Source organism: Elephas maximus, chromosome 17 (assembly GCF_024166365.1).
Source record: "Elephas maximus indicus isolate mEleMax1 chromosome 17, mEleMax1 primary haplotype, whole genome shotgun sequence".
NCBI classification, from domain to species: domain Eukaryota; kingdom Metazoa; phylum Chordata; class Mammalia; order Proboscidea; family Elephantidae; genus Elephas; species Elephas maximus.
The window spans coordinates 24,486,652-24,499,127 of NC_064835.1; positions in this window are offsets into that span (position 1 = coordinate 24,486,652).

Consider the following 12,476-nt stretch of genomic DNA (forward strand, 5'->3'; position numbering starts at 1 on the left):
TTCTCAGAAAGAGTATGGATCAGCATTGTATGAGGTGCATGGGTGAAATGAGGAAAGAAGGGAAGGGTAGGGTAAGGCTAATGGATGTGGTAACTGATGGAACGAGGCCCAATGATGAAGAGAATTTTAGCAATGCTGTAAGGCTATTATGTATTATATAGAGTAATATAATATATATCATATAGAATGAGAGAACGAGTAAGGCTTGAATATTACCTAAAGTTCAGTGGATAGGATAAGGTTCAGGGATAGAGTGAAGAATGTATAAGGGTGTAATAAGAATCAGGAAAGGTCTGAGGCTCAGAGATGTAGAGGGTGTAAAGAAGGGTTAAAATCTGAAATGTGGGAAGAGTCAGAGATGGGATAAGTGGTGAGATAGGAGCAAACTAAGAAATGAAGTATGGGGGCGAAGTCAGGGTTAGAAACTTCATAGAAGGGTAGTCAAATGTGGAGTAGAGTTCAAGGATGGATAAATGTTCAGGGATAAGTGAGACTTAGGAAAAAAATGAGACGATGAGACTCATTGATGAAAGAAGGATCAGGAATGAGATGGCATTTATGTAATTAGTTGTTTAATGCCTTCCTCCTGTTACTCTGTAATTTTATTCATGAAGACCAGAATCTTGTCTGCCTTATTCATTGGTATTCATCCTACATAAAACACTCCTGGTATGTAGTAGGCACTCAATACATGCTTCATGTTAGTTGTGGAATAAAAACCCATTCAAAACAGGCCTTCTTTGGATAATGTCCACACTTGACACCTATTTTTGCCCTTTCTGTCTTCATCTGTGCTCTACCCTAGCCAGTCTAGACTCTGCAAAGGTGACTGTAGTTTTTATTTCAGAGATGGCCAGTTAATATTTTAGCAAAGGAACTGAAGTTTGTAGAAACGACAAATTGCTAGAAGACCGTGGAGTTTACATCACCTCACTGAATAATGCCCCAGGAGACCAAGGGTCTGTCTCCACAGTGATCCTTGTCTCCTTTTCACATTATCTATGTCCCTTCTTTCTAGATTCTGAAGTCAGAAAGCCTTCAAATTCAGGGCTGTTTTTTCTAGTTAAAAGGCAGAAGTTAACTGAAGAGTCCTTGGCTCCCTTATTTATGCCTTTAGAAGGTGAAGGATTCTTCCAGGAGGTGTTAGACTAGGGTACTCAGACATTCCTTCTTGTGAACCCAAAGATGGTTTTATTTTATCTTTTCCATCAGTATTTTGAGCTAAATTGGCTCCAATAACATGCATGGGAACAGTCCCAGCACGGACTCCTCAGCTGCCGAATGAGTTGAGGGCCTCAGTACACTGAATTCAACCTCTGAATGACCCTGGAACTCCTCCAGATTTAATGATCAAGAATCCATTTTACTGACCTTCTGCCAAGGAGTCCACTCCAGTTGCAGCAGAGGCAATGTCCTCTCTAGTATCAGATGAACAAGGAAGGGATACAACACAAGATCTTAGGGAAATGATTAGTTCCGGAGATAGAGCCTCTCCCAGGAAACTGTGACATCTCTATGTACATCAGAGCTGTGATGCTGCCAATGGCTCCTGGGGGACTTCATCTTCAACTCAGATTTTATCTCTACCTTAGAGATTTCATATTCCCAAGCTTAATGAAGGGAGTAACATTCTCTATCCCGATTCCCTAGGTTCTCCTAGCCCTAGACCTGAAGGCTAAATAATATCCCTTTGCACCAAAGCTAATCACTTACCTAGTGATCATCTCTACTCTTTTATCTTGTTAGGTGAAAAAGTGTGAGGCCAGTAGTATAGGAGCTATCGTTCCCTAAACATGGTGCATACAGATCATGCCCCGGCAGGTCAGGGGATGTTCTCTCATAGCAACATCCCATAGGTAGGACCCCTGTTGATTTCATTCAGATTAAAATATTCGTTCTCCCATTCTTTTAAATGAAATAGCCTTAGTATTTCAGATGGTGCCCTATTTGTGACTAAGTCCTACAAAACCAAGGTTTAATAAAATTTCTTCCTCAGTAACTATAACCAATAAGAATCCTAAAATTCTTTTTCAAAGTTTCTTAGCCATTTTTATTAGGAAGAGGCCACAGATGTTTCCTTGATGAGCATAAATATGGTTTAAATGGAAGAAGCAGAGAAAAGAGTTATTTTCTCATATCCAGTGCTCTCTAGAGCAGTATGGCCCAGTAGAAATATAATTTGAGCCACGAATGCAAGCCACATATGTAATTTTAAATTTTCTAGTAGCCACATTAAAATAGTATAAAAAAACAGGTGAAACTAATTTTAATGATATATTTTGTTTAATGCAATATATCCAAAGTATTATCGCAACAACATATAATTATTTAAAAAATATTAATGAGATGATTTGTATTTTTTTGTACTAAGTCTGCAGAATCTGGTGTATAATTTATATTTACAGTACATCTCCATTCAAACTAGTCATCTTTCAAGTGCTCAGTAGCCACATGTGGATAGTAGCTACCATATTGGACAACTCGAGTTTATATGTAATAAATGGTGGGAATTACATTAATATTTATGTAGGTTAAATAAATGACTATCTTATTTATGTCAAGCAATTTTCAAAATAGTACATAGAACACTGCACTTGAATCATGTATTCATTATTATATCCATTTATTCCAGAAAATTTTATTGAAGGTTTATGATGTGCAAGGCCCTATGCAGACATCACCATCTTGTACACAGAGAGAAATACAAAGAAGCATATCTTCATCTTAGGACAAAATTTATTAACAAATTGTCAGGAAACTTTGAAGGGATAAATCTTGAAGCTGGTGATTTGACCAGTGGAATTGTCAGAATAAAAACATTGAAACTAAAGTGGTATAAGTAAAGGTGTGTAGACAGAAAAGCACAAGGAATATTGGGGGAAGAATGACCACTCCATTTTAATTGAGGCCAAGAGTACATGTAGTGTAAATTAAAAAATAATTTGTAAAACTAAGTCAGGACAACTTTTTTTTTTTCAAAGATCTGAATGCTGTTTTATAGAATTGGGGTTTACTGTTACAGTGAATCTTTAAAGAATATTACGTAGTAGCATGGCATGATTAAATCCCTTTTGTAGAAAGATAAACCCAGAAGTGATACACAGATTAAATCAGAGGAGGGGTCTTGAGACAAGGAGTTGAACTGCCATAACAAAATACCACAAAGTGGGCTGCTTCAAAGGACAAAAAATTATTGTCTCGCAGTTCTGGAGCCTAGAAATCCTAATTCGGGGTGTTGTCAGAGATATGCTATCTTTCTGTTAGCTCTAGGGGAAAATCCTTCCTGGTAGCCGCAGGCATTTCTTGATATTCCTTGGCTTGTAGATGGATCCTCACATGGTGTCCTCACCTGTGTGTGACTCGGTTTCTGAGCCTGTTCTCCCCTTTTATAAGACTCCGCTCAGAAGGGATTAGAATTAGGATCTGCCCTACTCCAGTACGAACTTCTTGGTCTGATAACAAAAGGAAAACTCTATTTCCAAACAAGGTCATATTCACAATTATAGGGGTTAGGTCTTCAGCATACCCTTTGGGGAGACACAATTCAATCCATAACACAGGACATGAAAAAGAAGCCCAAAATAATCATGTTTTTGAATTTTGGAAATTAAGAGAATGGCATCGTCTTTAACAAAAATGTAAAGACACTAACAGCAAACAGCTTATGGGAAATGAATGAATGAACTATTGATCAATTCACTATTGTTAATCTTAAGAATGACAATACACCTGGACTTGCATTCTGTCATGTACAAACAGGCACTTTAAAATCCAAGTTTAGAACACTCCCCACCATTAAGACTGTTCCCTTCATAAGTAGACAAGCTACTACTTTACTTCACATCATCTTCTCCAAGAAGGCTTTCCTGTTTTACCATGACTAAGTCGGATTCCTTTCTCTGTACTTCACATGCTTTAACCCCACTGTAGAACTTACCACCCACTGCCTTTGAGTCAATTCCGACTCATAGCAGCCCTGTTGGACAGAGTAGAACTGCCTGATAGGGTTTCAAAGGCTGTAAATCTTTATGGAAGCAGACTGCCACATCTTTCTCATGCAGAGTGGCTGGTGGGTTCCAATCACCAATCTTTCGGTTAGTGGCTAAGTACTTGAACCACTGCACCACCAAGGCTCCTTAGAACTTAACACAATGTATTGAAATAGCTCATGTATTTACTTTTCTGTCTCCGCTTCCATACTGTTCCTTAAAGGAAAGAATTATATTCTATTCAAAGCATCTTACAAAGTGTTTGTTGCACCACAGAAACTTATTAAATGATTATGGTAGTGGTGGTTGTAACAATAGTAGTGGTGATGGTCATGTTGATTTGGAGATAAGACAGAGACAGCAAAATAAAGGAGAAGGTTACCTGAACAGAGGTGGTTGCTGAAGCTATAGGGGTAAATGAGATCATTCTAAAGGGTAGAGGAAGAAAGACAAATGGCAAGGGGAGGTGTGGATCACACCTGAATTGAATGGGCCTATTTTTTTATATCACTATACCCAACACTGCATAGCTCACTTAATCTCCTTTTGCCTGTCATCCCAACCTGTTGTTGTTGAGTTGATTCTGACTCACAGTGACTCTATGTGTTACAGAGTAGAACTGCTTCATAGGGTTTCCTTGACTGTAATCTTTACAGAAGTAGATTGCCAGGCTCTTCTTGTGCACCACTGTTGGGTGGATTCAAACCATCAACCTTTAGGTTAACAGCCAATTGCAAAACCGGACCTTTCTGTCAACCTGATATAGTAACAATCTCCATTGAGCCAATTCCAACTCATAAAGACCCTATAAGACACAGTAGAGCTGCCCCATAGGGTTTCCAGGTAGCAGCTGGTGGATTGGAACTGCCGACCTTTTGGTTAGCAGCCGAACTCTTAACTACTGCACCACCAGGACCCTAAATTGATAGACAAACTGAAATAATACTAGACATCATTAATGAGATAACAAACATAGGCTATATCGTTTAACTTTCACAATTCCAACGGAATAAGAATGAAAGGGATGATCAAGGCTGATACTCAACTGGTACACCCAGTAGTCACATCAGTGGATAAACTATTCAGAAATTGGGAAGCCCTGGTGGCACAGGTGGTTAAGAGCTTGGCTGCTAAACAAAAGGTCAGCAGTTCAAATCCACCAGCTGCTCCTTGGAAACCCTATGGGAGCTGTTCTACTCTGCCCTATAGGCCTGCTATGTGTCAGAATTGACTGGATGGCAACATTTTTTTGTTTGTTTTTTAATAGCAGTTGGTAGACACTTGCTGTGCCAAGCCACACCACTGTTCTTCCCAGCCTTCCCCCTCCTCCAGGAACCCATAGACCTCCCCATGATCTCAAAACTAAGGGGTTAGCCCCTGACAGAACAAAGATCCTCCAAGACTCTGTTCCAGCACCACAGCCAATATCCTATTCTGATTGGTTGGTGCCAGTGCCGAAATGATTGCTCAATATTTTGACAACCACCTTGGAGATGATCACCTAGGAGGCTCAATTTATCTTCCAGCACAACCTTAGGAGTTTGATGACTCAGGACTCTTTTTAGATGCTAATTTTGGAAACCCTGGTGGTGTAGTGGTTAAGTGTTATGGCTGCCAACCAAAAGGTTAGCAGTTCACAATCCATCAGGCGCTTCTTGGAAACTCTATAGGAAAGTACTACTCTGTCCTATAGGGTCACTATGAGTTGGAATTGACTGGATGGCAATGGGTTTATTTCTTTTTTGGCATACTTGATATTAGATTTAAAAGATTTAAAGAGAACATTAACGGGGAAAAAATGATAATTGTGACGAATTAAACAAGAAAAGTAAAATATGTACGCACTGGATGTTGTTTGGAGAATGAATAAGGAAGACCAAAGAAGAACTGATGCCTTTGAATAATCATGTTGGCAAAGAACATTAAATATACCATGGAATGCCAGAAGAGCCAATGAATGTGCCTTGGAAGAAGTACAGCCAGAATACTCCTTTGTGGCGAAGATGGCAAGACTTCAACTCACGTATTTTGGATATGTTATCAGGAGGGACTAGTCCCTGGAGAAGGACATTGTGCTTGGTAAAGTGAAAGTCAGTGAAAAAGAGGAAGACCTTCAATGAGACAGATTGACACACTGGCTGCAACAATGGGCTGAAACATGCAATGATTGTGAAGATGGCACAGGACCAGGCAGTGTTTCCTTTTGTTGTACATGGGGTTGCTATGAGTCAGAACTGACTCAATGGCACACAACAACAGATGTTTTTTATAACTAGGTAGTAGGTTGGCAGGAGTTACATATAAAATATGTGCAGTGTGAAAACACATATCCAGTAGAACTACTGTTCTCATAATAATGATTACTTCCTAGAACCATTGAGTCTGGATAAGGCCCCCAAACTATTGCTCTAAGGTAATTTTTAAACCTTAAACCAAAAAGTCCTTTAAGCCTCTTTAAGTTTAAGTAAATGAAAGAATGTTTTCAATTAGTAAAGAATTTCTTCCTTGAGCACTGTGCTCTATTCAAGAATTGTCTGTATGGGATCAAATTGACCACAGCTGCTTGAAAGTTTAAATTGGAAGCTTAGGAGGCAGTGAGTTATTGGTAAAGGAGGGTAAGAATGGTTGCATAACTTGAAGAATGTAATCAATGTCACTGAATTGCAGTATGTAGAAATTGTTGAATTTGTGTATGTTTTGTTGTGTATATTTTCAACAACAAAAACAAAAATAAATTATTTTCTAAAAGATTACAATAAAGCTTGAATTCTACAAAACCATCTTGCCTCCTGAACACATGCAGAAGAATTCAAAATATTTTAGGGGGCACAGCTTCAAAAGTTCGAAAAAAAAACACTGACTAGTCTGTAAGGGCAGTATCTGCCCTTTTCACCTTTGTATCCCAGGGCCTAGAACTCTTGGATAGTGTTCCATATTGATACATAGTAAGCAAGTGCTGAATAATAATTATTTTTAACAGAGTAAATGAATATATTTCAGGATGCTGATTTATTGGTATATATTGCTCTGAATCTTCTCTTGTAAATGTAATGGTGGTTTAATTATCCCTTATGTCTTTCCATTTGGCCAAAGTTTTGGGTTTTTAGGGTAGGGACTCACAGTATTAAAATCTCTAGAATGACTGGTGTACAGCTTGGATACAGTTTAGATTCATCGAGGGGGAACGATATGATCAATTTTAACTATGAAATAAAAATCAGGTGATAATAGAATTTAAGACATTTTGGGAAGGGGGCAAGAAAGTAAAGTAGTATGCTTTCTAATGTTGACAAAAAAAAAATAATGTTGATAGCTTCCCTCAAGTCAGTTACAACTCATAGTGAACCTATGTACAATGGAAGGAGTCACTGCCTGGTCCTGTGCTATCCTCACAGTTTTTATGCTTGAGGCCACTGTTGCAGTCACTGAGTCAATCCACCTTGTTAAGAGTCTTCCTCCTTTTCGCTGACCTACTTTACCAAGCATGATGTCCTTCTCCTGATAACACTTCCAAAGTACCTGAGATGAAGTCTCATCACACTAGCTTCTAAGGAGCATTCTCCTGTACTCCTTCCAAGACAAATTTGTCTGTTCTTTTGGTAGTCCATGATGTATTCAGTATTCTTCATCAATACCATAATTCAAAGGTGTCAATTCTTCAGTCTTCCTTATTCATTGTCCAATTTCACATGCGTATGAAGCAACTGAAAATACCCTGGTTTGGGTCAGGTACACCTTAGCCTCAAAGTGGCATCTTTACTTTTTAACCCTTTAAAGAGGTCTTTTGTAGCAGATTTGCCCAATGGAATACATCCTTTGATTTCTCGACTAACTGCTTCCATGGGCATGATCGTGGATTCAAGTAATATAAAATCCTTGACAACTTCAATCTTTTCTCTATTTATCATGATGTTGCTTATTGGTCCAGTTGTGAAATTTTTTGTTTTCTTTTTGTCGAGGTGTAATCCATACTGAAGGCTGTGGTCTTTGATCTTCATCAATAAGTGCTTCATGTCCTCTTCACCTTTTGAAAGCAAAGTTGTGTCAACTGCATATCACAGGTTGTTAGTGAGTCTTCCTGCAGTCCTGATGCCATGTTCTTCTTCATATAGTCTAGCTTCTCAGATTATTTCCTCAGCATGATGATTGACTAAGTATGGCAAAATGATACAACCTTGAAGCACATTTTCCTGTTTTTTTAAAAAAATCACACCGTATTCCCTTGTTCTATTTGAACTACTGCCCCTTGGTCTAAGTACAGGTTCTTCATGAGCACAATTAACTGTTCTGTAATTCCCGCTCTTTGCAATGTTTTCCATAATTTGTTATGATTCTCACAGTCGAATGCCATTGCATAGTCAATAAAACACAGGTAAACATCATTATGGTATTCTCAGCTTGCAGCCAAGATCCATCTGACGTCAGCGATGGTATCCCTTGTTCCATGTCCTCTTCTGAAGTAGGCTTGAACTTTTGGCAGCTCCCTGTGGATGTACTACTGCAACCACTTTTGAAATTTTACCAAACCTTTAATTGCACAGCTTCCATTTAGAATTACCTTGCAAGCTGCAGTTAGCCTAATGAGTCCCAATGCTTATTCCCAATTCCACTCCATACAACAGAGGATCAATAATTCCTTAGTAAAAAACTGAAATGAACCCCACAAGATGTCTCACTTGTGTCCTGAAGGAGATGAAGACCTAATGGATATTAAAACTGTTTCTTTTCTTTGTAGTTAAGAGTTCAGTCTGCTAACCAAAAGATCTGAAGTTCAAATCTACTACCCATACCTTGGAAACCCTATGGGGTAGGTCTACTCTATCCTACAGGGTCATTATGAGTTGAAATCAACTGGAGGGCAATAGGTTTTTTTTTTTTTTTTTCTTAGTTTTATCCCTAAGTGATGCAAGATGCAGGAATAATTCATTTTCAGTTCCAAGTCCCAAAGAGATCTCTTAAAGAAATAAAAGCCAGTTGTTCAAAATTGCTAATTCTAATGTTCAAATATGGAGGCTTGTGTGGCACAAACAGTTTGTGCTGGACTACCAACCTAAAGATTGACAGCTAGAACCCACCTAGCAGTGCCATAGAGAAAAGGCCTGGCAATCTGCTTCCATAAAGGTTACAGCCAAGAAAACCTTATGGAGCAGTTCTACTCTGTGACACTTGGAATTGCCAAGAGTTGAGATCAACTTGATGACAATGGGTTTGATTTTTTTGTTAATGTTCAAACGAAATGAGTGTGAGAACTATTTCTATTTGCTACCTCCCAATGAGAAATCACTTTGAAATTACATTTTCTTCACTGAAATTTTCCTCCATCTGTATCCCCTTTGCTTTCTATAAGGGTATCAACTAAGAGGAGGTGAATTCTAGACAGGTAGTATAAATCTTCCTAGCTCTACAAGTTTTCATTGAGGAGTACTCTCATGGTGAATAAGATTTCAGGGTCTTTCCCTCAATTTTCTGGAGCCCTGGTGGTGCAGTGGTTAAGAGCTTGGCTGCTAACCAAAAAGTTACAGTTCTTATCTACTAGCCTCTCCTTGAATACCCTATGGGCCAATTCTACTCTGCTTTATAGGATCGCAATGAGTCGGAATCTATTTGACACCAATGGATTTGGTTTTGGTTCCCTCAATTTTCAGGCACAATATATTATTTTTTGTCAATACACTAAAAATGGTCAGTATCTTCGGAAAGACTCATAATTATTTGGCTAACGAGAGCAGTTATTACTTTTTATTGAGAAATATAGCTACTATGTTACAGAATAGTGAATATACCACGGACTGCCAAAAGAACAAATTTGTCTTGGAATAAATACAGCCAGAATGCTCCTTAGAAGCAAGGATGATGAGACTTCTCCTCACTTACTTTGGACATGTTATCAGGAGGGAACAGCCCCTGGCGGAAGGCATTATGCTTAGTAAATTAGAGAGGAAGATTGACACAGTGGCTGCAACAATGGGCTCAAACATAACAATGATTGTGAGGATGGCGAAGGACTTGGTAGCATTTTGGCCTATTGTAGACAGGGTTGCTATGAGTCAGAACAGACTGGATAGCACTTAATAACAGGCATAGTTTAGTGTGAGGTAGTGAGTTCTGTCTACACTTATGTTCATTGTCTTGGAACATAGAAATCTACATGAAAGGGCTGTGGAAATATATACAGTAAAACCTGCGAAAGTGTAACCACCGTAAGGTGAAAACCTGTCAGAGAAGAAAAATTCAAATATTTTCCACTAAAATGAGTGATAGAGAATGTGGAAAATTTGCAAGACCTGGAAAAACAAGGCAGTCTCATCCAGTTCTGGCTCTCACAGTTTTCACCATAATAGCTATGTATTTTATTTTATGCTTATTGCTTACTTAATTTTTCATTTTTTTAATCAAGAGCAAAATCTTTAATAATAACTCACCCACCAAAATAGAGGATACCCTTGAAGACTTAATTTCCAGAAGTGCATTGTTAGAAAAATGTTGGGAGCAGTGTGTGAATGTGTGTGTGTGAGTGTTTTGGAAAGAGAAACAGTCACAGGTAATTAAAAACCATGGTTGCATAAAATAAGTCTTAAATTTGTACAAAATAGATTTAATATAAACACTATGAAAATAGATCCAGTAGTTAGAACATATTTACTGTCAACCAATATCACACAAACATGTAGCTTAGGAAATTTGAGTATTACATAAACCACTTCATGAAAAATACCCAAAATATATTTTCATTAAGTTGCATTATTATTATATCAATGGGACTTAAATTGGGCACAGATACAGTCCTAGCTGTAGGCTTCTGGCCTTTGCCTCCCTTTCCTTCCATAATTTATCTATCCCTCAGGCCTTAATCCTGAAAGTCCCCTTTAACAGCACTTGAAATTCCATCTTTCCCTGTCCTTTTTCCATTTTCATGCAATAGTAAAAATCAGACTGAAGCTCTAAATTTTCTAGTCATTCATCCCAGCTCCTGAGCACTGCAACTCTGTGCCCAAAAAACCTCTGACTTGAGCTACACCTTCCTTCTACGCTCTATCAGCCTCAGCACCTACCAAAAAAAAAAGTATGTTGAGTCGATTTTGACTCTTAGTGACCCAATAGGACAGAGTAGAGCTGCCCCATAAGGTTTCTAAGGAGCAGCTGGTGGATTCGAACTGTCGACCTTTTACATAGCAGCCAAACTCTTAAACACTGCACCACCAGGGCTCCTCAGTTCTTACTATTATTTTAAACCTTCATCTCTTCTGAGGCTCCACGCTGTACCGCCCACCTCTGTTATCACTACTAACCAAAACAAACAACAAACAAACTCATTGCCATGGAGTTACTAGAAGATTGTCAATCTCTTACTTGACAGAAATAAAATTTGGAAAAAGAACGCTCAACTCCCTTAAGTAACTTACCTGGATCTATCCAACTATCATTCATTCAATAAACCTTTATCAAGTAATTACCTACAAGGTGTCAGGAACTATACTAGGTATTGGATGATAAAATAATTAAAAATTCACATTCCCTGCCCTCAAGGATGATGGTAAGAGAATGAGTAAAAGTCACAGTGTGGTAAGCTAAGTGCTCCCATGGAGGTCAACCAGGATGTTTTGGAAATACAGAGGATCCATTATCCTGAGGGGGAGGATGCGGAAGCAGGTACTAAAATAATCAGAAAGATGTCCCCCTCCTCCCCAAGGCCAAACCAGCCTCCTGGCTCTAATTTCCTCTCTGGGGTATTATTCTCAAGCATAATTTTCAAGTCTGGGTATGGCTTTCAATCAATTCTCCACTCTCATTGCCCTGCAGGCTCAGCATCTCTGTGTTCCTTTTTCCTATCAGCTTATAAACACACTCAGGTACAGTCCCGCAAAAAACAAAACAAAAACAAAACCTGCATTTAGTTCTGTTCTTCTCCTTGTTCTTCCCTGAACATTTGCCCTGTATTTTCTTTTTCTCTTCTTAAACCTTTTTAAAGGCTTTTTTTTTTTTCTTTTCTAAAATAAATATATGTCCATTGTGGGATATTAAAAAAAACATGAAGTGGAAAATTATCATTTATACCCCCAAAATGCAGATTCTTCATGAAAAATATATGTTTTATATCTACGTTTGTAATAGACTTTCTGAAAATGGGGATTAGATTTTACATAATGTTTGCAACTTGCTTTTTTTTTAACCAAAAAATATACATACATACTTTCATGTTAATATTTTCTACAAAAAATTGTAAGGCTCTACATTGTCGCATTGAATTGTTCTACCATAATTTAATCAGTTGCCTATTGTTGAACCTTTATACTTTTTCTCCTTTTTCACATTTAAAAACAATACTGAGATGAATAGCCTTATGATTGTGATTTACGTGTTTCAAAAATTGTCCAGGTTTCAGGACACATCCCAACCTAAGCCATGATCCCCTTTCATAAATTTTAGATTAAATTGTTGTACTAATTATGAAATAAAGAGGGAAATGGAATCAATGTAACTTGCCAG